Source organism: Delphinus delphis, chromosome X, assembly GCF_949987515.2.
Source record: "Delphinus delphis chromosome X, mDelDel1.2, whole genome shotgun sequence".
NCBI classification, from domain to species: Eukaryota; Metazoa; Chordata; class Mammalia; order Artiodactyla; family Delphinidae; genus Delphinus; species Delphinus delphis.
The window spans coordinates 103,953,615-103,962,058 of NC_082704.1; the positions used below are offsets into that span (position 1 = coordinate 103,953,615).

An 8,444-nucleotide genomic window follows, 5' to 3' on the forward strand; every position below is an offset into this window, starting at 1 on the left:
AAAGTTTAAACGAAATAAGGCAAACCACGAGTTAAATGGCTTTTACTCTGTTTTCTCCACTTTTTGTTTCTAAATATTTTCTGTGGTCGCCTTTCACATTTCCATGACAATGTCTGTTGCAGTGCCCTGTTTTCTACTTCTGGATCATACAGAAAATATAGATGGTTCGTGAATTCCTTTTACATGTACCAAAACTGTAACTTCAGAACTCTTTAAACAGCAATAAATATGCAAGCAATGTCATTCACGAATTCATATTCTTAAGAAAACACACTATTAGAAGAAAAAAACATTTGAAAAAACCTAAATCAATCAATAATATATAGAAGTTACTAGTTTAAAACAGGAAGATAAATAAGATCTATACTTTGTTCCCTCCATCCCTACTACTCTGCACTATTTAGGAGCCTGACTGCTCTCTTCCAAAACAAAGTGAGCAAACTGCCCGCGGCCTCCCCCGCTACATGTGGGAGGAGCTGCGGGCCTTGGCCCTGGAAGGGGTCTGCCCTCTGCAACAGCTGCAGCCCTGGCCGCGGCTCTCTCTTCCTCATCTTTCAGAGCCTCCTCATAGAGATCTGGTAAGGCACTGGGGACGGTACCGATGATCTTGGCCACAAACTCCAGCACTTTCATCTTGCTGGTTTCAGCGTGGGCTCTCGGGCCCCACAGGAACTCATAGCGCGGAGGATCGCTGTTGGGCACCTGGCGGTATGTCAGGTACTTCTGCTGCACGAAATCTTTGCTGATGAGCCTCCTGGGCTCCCCAGAGATCAAGTGCCTCATCCCAGCATAGAAAGCCAACTCACTGAGGAATTCCCAGATCTCCTCTTCGGTGGCACGGTTGCCCTTCTTGAAGATCAGGCCCAGGAGAATCATCAGGAGACCGGACATGGGCAGCCCCGACTCATCACTTGTACTTCCCTCGCTGGGAAGGGCCACATTGCTGATGAAGGCGTAGGAGTGACTGCTGGGGTCGACTTCCTTCAGCTCGAGGCCAAAGACCACCTGCATGATCTCAGAGGCTCTGCTGAGGATCTCAGGGAAGTGCTTCTCGTACTTCCTGTTGACAGCCTTCAGCAGTGCTGCCTGCAGGATGGGCTCCTTCGTCTTGTACTTCTCCAGCAGGAACTGCACCAACTTTCTGACCTTCCTGGTCAGAGGATCTCTGCGACTGCTGCGAATGGAAGGTGCTGCCTGGGAGGTACCTGCACTTTTCTCACCTTGGCTCTGGGCACCCTCTTCAGATCCTGGGCATGAAACCCCTTCATCACGAGAGGTAGTGGCTGGGGCTCCCTGAGGCTCCTGGCGAGTGCCAGCAGCAGGGGAGCTCGGGGGAGTGCCCGGAGAAACAGAAGCGGGGGAGGAGGGCGACTCTTCTACCTCTTCTGCCGCCGCCGCCGCTGCCGCCTCCTCAGTGGCCTGGGCACCCTTGAGACTCTGAGTCTCCCCCTGGGCCTGGTGGCGTTTCTTGCGGCCATGGCGCTTGCTCTTCCGGCCCCGAGGCATGATGACACAGGTCAGGGCCAGTAGGCGGGAGTGTGGGCAGGAAGGCAGGCAACGAGGGCACCTGGGGGAGGGACAAGGAGATGCTGTGAGCACCTTCAGCGGGGAGATTCCTCCCTGGCTTTAACCAAGGCCGCCTCTGCAGGGTCCTGGAGGGCACTGCCCGAGGACCCACAGGGCTCCTGTTCTCGTGCTCAGCCTGTCCCCTGAGACCCCTGTGGAGGACGGTAGAGTGAGCCTTGGGGCACAGCCAGCCAGCCCTGCCTGGGCGGTACGGGGGTGACAGTGGGGGCTGGCAGGGGAGGTAGGTCCCCACGGTTCCCATTCAGAGTCCGGATGATGGTTGTTGGCAAGACTCCCCCACCCCCCCACCCCCTCCCCTCTGCTGCTCTGAAGTTGACAACACCATCTTCCACGACACCCAGGAGGAGGAAAGGAGGGAGCGTTCAGCCCACCACCGAAGGGTCCTGGGACCCTCCCTTCTGCTGCCTGGTGGCTGCCCCTTCAGAACAAAGCTCTAACCTCCCTCGGACCTGGCAGAGGAAATTACGGGCGGTCTCAGCCTGAACCTGGCAGAGGAAATTACGGGCAGTCTCAGCCTGACAGTCCTTTCTTGGGAGTCTAAGGGTTGACAGGAGGGGACGGGCCATATTCTCTCTTGTCCCTTCTCTTCGGGGTGGGTGACTCCCTCAGTCCTCACTCGGGGTCCTCCCTGGACGGCCGGTGCAGCCTGGAGCTCCTCTCTTGCCCCGAGGGCCATCTGCTCGCACCAGTGCCGGCACCTCCTTGAGTCTCATTCGGAGGCGGGGAGGGTGACCACGCGGCCGCACGTGGCAGAGTTTTACCAGGCCTGCAGCGTGCGGCAGACAGGGCGAGGCCCTGTGGCTGGCGGCCCCACTGGCCCTCACTCAAGGGCTTGGGCTGACTCTTTGCTTAGGGACGTGCCTTCTGCTGGCCTGCACCTCCCCTCTCAGACAGCAGCCCTCCCTCCTCCGTGTGTGGCCAGAAGGAAGCGGCTGACAACAGGGGAGGGGTTCTGAGGTGCCCTTGCGACGGGGAGGACGGTCCTCGCCCTGACTCCTCCCGTGCCCTGGAAATCCTCCCTCTGCTGACCTGCGGCCAGCCCCTCAGGACAAGCCCCCTCCTCCCTGGGCCTCCCGCGTCTGTCCGTCCGTCCGCGTTCGCACTGAGGGAGCCCCTCAGTCTGTAGACCTGCCCGGAGGCTCCCAGGCCGACGTCAGGGGCGGGGTCCGCGTGGCCGCCATTCTGGGGTGTGGAGCCCTGCGGTCCCCACGAGGGTCCCGTCCTTCACTCCACAGGGCCTGGGGCGCTCCCTGTACTGAGCTGAGCCAGGGTCCACCAGCCTCAGAGCGAGGCCTTCCTTGCCCGAGACCCCGCGGGGGAAGCGGATGGACTTTGGGCCTAACAGCCAGGCCCGAGCCTCTGGGGCCGAGAGCAGGGGCGGGGTGGGCGGGGCCTGTGTGGCCGCCTCTTTTCGGAGGGAATGGGGATTGGGGGTGTCGGGGGCGTGTCCCCGCACTTCTAACTGGGGTCACCTCACACCTTGATACCTGACAAGACGTGGCACTCCTCCCGCGGCTCACCCTCGCGGGACGGCAGCTCTCAAAAATGGCGCGCCCCCACAGCGTGGTTAGGAGGACGTCACATCCGGTCATGTGCATCTAGGGTCCAGGAGGACAGCAGGGGCGGGGCAGGGCCGGGCCAGGGCGGGGCGGTACGGGGTGGGGGTGGGGGGGTGGCCGGGGCGTGGTGGTTCCGGGGGAGCTTCCCGCAGACGTGGCACGAGGGCCTTTCATTGACTCTTGGCGGGTCCTGGGACATTTCCCTCTGCTGAGATGAGTCAGCAGGCATCACACCTTGGCTCTCATTTCTGTCGGCGACCCCAGCCGGAAGTATCTGGGGCCCTGAGCCTCACAGCTATGCCTGGGTCCCCCGAGACTGACAGTGAGGGCTCTTTGGGGCCCCCTCTTCTGTGGTGGATGCTGCTCTCAATCCTCTCTCAGTGTCTTCTCTTGACTCCCTGTAGGTGCTGGGCTACCTCCCGTCTGCTGACCTGAGGCCAAGGCCTCACATCAAAGACATCAGCTCCCTGAGACTGCTGGTGTGAAGTGCAGGCACATCTCATCTGGACAGTTCTGCCTCAGGGTTCCTGGAAATGGTTGTAGGAGGTGAGAATCTTGTGGGTTTCAGTGTTTTCGGTTAGGGAAGTTGCACTGAGTTCTATGAATATTGGAATTTTTCCTTTTTTTTTTTTGGAATTTTATTTATTTTTTATACAGCAGGTTCTTATTAGTTATCCATTTTAGACATGTTGGTGTATATATTTCAAGCAGAGTCTCCCAATTCATACAACCACCACACCACCCCTCACCATTTCCCCCCTTGGCGTCCATACGTTTGTTCTCTACATCTTTGTCTTTATTTGTGCCCTGCAAACTGGTTCATCTGCACCATTTTTCTAGGTTCCATATATATGCATTAATATACAGTATTTGGTTTTCTCTTTCTGACTTACTTCACTCTGTATGACCGTCTCTAGATCCATCCATGTGTTTACAAATGACCCAGTTTTGTTCCTGTTTATTGCTGAGTAATATTTCATTATTTATATGTACCACATCTTATTTATCCATTCGTCTGTCGATGGGCATTTAGGTTGCTTCCATGATCTGGCTATTGTAAATGGTGCTGCAATGAACATTGGGGTGCGTGTGTCTTTTTGAATTATGGTTTTCTCTGGGTATATGCCCAGTAGTGGGATTCCTGGGTCAAATGGTAATTCTATGTTTAGTTTTTTAAGGAACCTCCATACTGTTCTCCATAGTGGCTGTATCAATTTACATTCCCAGCAACAGTGCAAGAGGGTTTCCTTTTCTCCACACCCTCTCCAGCATTTGTTGTTTGTAGATTTTCTGATGATGTGCATTCTAACTGGTTTCTTCCCTTTCCTAACTTTAGCTCTGGGGCCTCTCTTGCATGATATCAGTGCCATTAATCAAATTTTGTGGAATGAATTTTTTTGTTATATGAAATTACTGCGATATTTGCTGTTGTATTTCAATATTTTCTTTATATTTTTACAAATAAAAATTGCTTTTTATGTATATTGTATCAAATGTGATGTTTGGATATATGGGTACAATGTGAAATGATTGCCAGAACGACAGTATTTATCATATCTCCTCCCATAGTTAACCATTTTTGTGTGTGTGGTGAGAAATCCCATCATTTTGAACAACATGGATGAACCTAGGAGGACATTATGCTAAGTGAAATAAACCGGACACAGGTTTGGTGCTGTTCTGATATTATGCCATAGTCCTGGAATAACCCAATAGTCCTGGCATGTGGGCTCTGAGGAGCTGCCTCAAGTTCCCTCAAGTTCAGTGAGGCAGTGGACATTCATCCACCCAGGGCACACTGGGAGAAACAAGGGCTAAACTTTAAAACCTTTGCTTCAAATGATCCTGTCTTCCCTAGACCTATCTCAACTGCCCTCACACAAGCCCTTGTTCAGTACAGACTTAGTACCCTCAGGGGTTGCTTATTATTGTTTTACTGTTAATGATGATATCCTTTTGTTTATTCCTTCTTTAGTTTTTCCAGGGTTGATTTGGGGCACAGGAGAGCGCACCTGGAGTTTGGTTGTCATCTTGGAAGCTACAGGTGCAGCACTAAAACTGTAAATAAGTTAAGGAGAATTGACATGTTTACAATATTCTGTTCCCCTGAATAAACATATTATACTGCTCTATTTGGGACATTTTTTTTTCTAACTCTATCAGTAAATTTTTATAGTTGTCTTCATAAAGATCTTGTACAGTTTTGTAAGGTTTCATTTTAGGTACATTTTAGATATTGTTGCTGTTGTGAATGGGATTGTCCTTTACGTGTTCTAGTTAGTTATTGATTTTGTGTGACCAGGTTTCTGATTTTGCTGTAGTGATTTTCAATATACTAGGTTTTTGATGTTCCTTATACATTTGAATATTGTGTTTGCCTATTACTTTAGGTATTTTAATTATAAAATCATATTGGTACTATTATTGTTTCTTTTCATTATTCATATATTTAATTATCCTTGTTCTTGGCTGTGTCCTGCTATACATTCACATACAGGTTTGTGGTACCATACATCTGTGTGTTTTTCCAGACTTTATTGGGAATGCTTCTAATATTTCATATGTATATTTGCTGACGACTGTGATATGGGAATTACATTCTTATAAGTTTGCTACAAGTTATTACCATTAATTTATGTTGAATTTTTATCAAAGCTTTTACTTTACCCCTGCACTTGATCAAATGCTTTTTCTCCCTTATCTGTTAGTATAGTGAATTCTGATTCATGTTTTCTAATGCGATTTCTTCTTTGCATTCCTTTGACACAGCCTATTTTTTCTTATTAATTCACCGCTACATTGCATGTGCTATGAAGTTATTTAAGACGTCTCTATATGAGTGAGCTTGACTCATGTTCTTTTTTCAGGGTATCCTTACCTTGTCTTTGTATCAAGGAGTGCTACCCCATTAGAGTGGATGAGTCATTTCCTATCTTTTGTATGGTTTGGAAGAGTTTACATAAAATTTTGATTGATTCCTCCTTCATTTGGTATAAGAAGCTTCCAGGAACATTTTGAGGGTTCCATGGGTTTTAACTACAGTTTTAGTTTTTATTGTTAGATTAAGTTTTTTGTTTCTTTATGGACCTATTTAGTCATTTATATTTTGCTAAAAAAATCTTCCATGTCAGTTGGATTTTTAAATTTAGAGGCATGCTATTTATAATAAAATCGTGTTATTGAAATTCTTAAACAGACAACGGCACAGAGAATAGAATAATGAACCCAATATACCTGATACTCAACATCAACAGTCCTCAATAATAATAGAAAGACACTTGAAGATGAAGGTTTATTTATTGGTAACATTACTCCAAAGATGACACTGTGCATTTCCATTAGGAGATACATGATGTCTGTTATCTCCTTTGTGGTGATGTTGCCAGTCATTGAGGTTCATCACCCTCAGCCATTAATCCATTAGGGGCTGCAGAATGGTAACTCTAGCATTCCTTTGTGATTATTAGCTAAAAAATTCTCTAGGTAGAATTTTTTCCTTATCCACCATTTGTTATCCTGTTGTAAGGGTAAAAGTATTTATAGTGTTCTATTATAGCCTTTAAGTCTCTTCTGTAGGTCTATCTTACAGAATTTTATTGAACTAATATCACTTATTTCTACTTCTTTCTTTTGTAATTGATAATAACTACAGAAAGTATTATGGAAATATTTTCAAAGAGCTGGCTTTCATTAAGTTGGCTCTACTACCTTCTAATTCATCATTTCTGCATTTATCTTCATTATTTCCTACCTTCTAATTATTTGAATGTAATGTGCTATTGTTTCTATAGCTCTTGAATCATTTGAATGTTTTAAAATTTTTTTTCTGGTAAATGTATTGAAGGCTATAATATTCGAGTACCACTTGGACTATTTCTCACAGGTTATACTGTAGAGCTTTATGTGTAGTGCTTGAAATTTTTAAAAGTTGAATAAATCTGTCCATTATACTGTTAGAGTTTTTGAATATATATTTGTGTGTTTGTGTATACACACATATGTGACAGAGTTAAGTTTTTCTTAGGACTGAAAGGAGGCTTTCACATGAAAAAATAAATCAATAAAATTGGTCATCTGTAATTGGTCAACTGTTATCCAGGAAACAGAAATCACTCTAGACAATTTGGAGAATTTAGTGTAGGAGATTGGTTACTTGAGAAGCCAACTGGGGAGAATTGAGCAAAACAATACTTCGCAACTTAAAAAGGCATTCCCGCCTCTAGGCTAGAGGAACAAAGAGAAAAAGTGTTGTTACTGAGGTAAGTTGAAGCCACGGAGATAATGTGGCCATCGAAGGGAAACCACCTGCTTCAGAGAGGAAGAAGGTGAAGGATTCTGGGCACTTTGATCCTCCTGGGCTCTACTCTGCAGCTGTCACTCCTTGGTTTAACTGAGCTGGCATCCAGGTGTTGGAGAGCACAGAGCATGAGAAATGAGAGTCAGACATTTTATACTAAAGAGCAGAGCAGAAGAGTGAGGAATCGATTTGAGGGAGAATAAATCCACGGCTGGCATACCTTGTGGACAGATTAAATGAGAGAAAAATCATATCTAAATTGATACAGAATAGTGTTTTATAAAACTTATTCATTCATGTTAAAAGAAATTATGCTACCAGACAAAGGATATCTTTGAAAGTAAAGGATATCTATGAAAACAAGAACAATAAATAAAAACAACCTATGAAATCAATACAGTTATTTTTAAAAGTTGGTGGGTATAAAGTTAATATGTAAACATGTGTTTTGTTTCTGCAGCAACAAACAGTGACCATGAAATTAAACAAAATATAACTTGTAAATTACTAAATAAAATACACATGCCTCATATAAAAATATATATAATAAAAAATTTTAAATATATAGCTATTAATAGAGAAATTAACAAAAACTTAAATAGGGAATTATCATATATTCATGGAGAGGAGCATTCAATATTGTAAACATGTTAATTCTCCCCAATTTTAATCTGTCGTGTATGGTACTACCCAGTCCTCCCAAGAGAAATTCAAGAGGTTTTGTATGTGAAGCTTGATAGCTTATTCTAAACTTTAAATTTATTTGCAAATGGCCAAGAAGAGTCAATATGCTCTTGATAAAGAAAACAAATATGAGGACTTACTCTACTAGATGTTAAGAATTACTTTTTTTTTTTGTTTTTTTTTGCGGTACGCGGGCCTCTCACCGTTGTGGCCTCTCCCATTTTGGAGCACAGGCTCCGGACGCGCAGGCTCAGTGGCCATGGCTCACGAGCCCAGCCGTTCCGCGGCATGTGGGATCCTCCCAGACCTGGGCACGA

The 8,444-nt window shown here is 45.9% G+C and overlaps 1 pseudogene; it reads right to left on the minus strand.

Annotated features, from left to right (window-relative positions):
- Positions 1 to 396: 396 nt before the first annotated feature.
- Positions 397 to 1,828, minus strand: LOC132418071 (melanoma-associated antigen B4-like; annotated as a pseudogene).
- Positions 1,829 to 8,444: the final 6,616 nt, after the last annotated feature.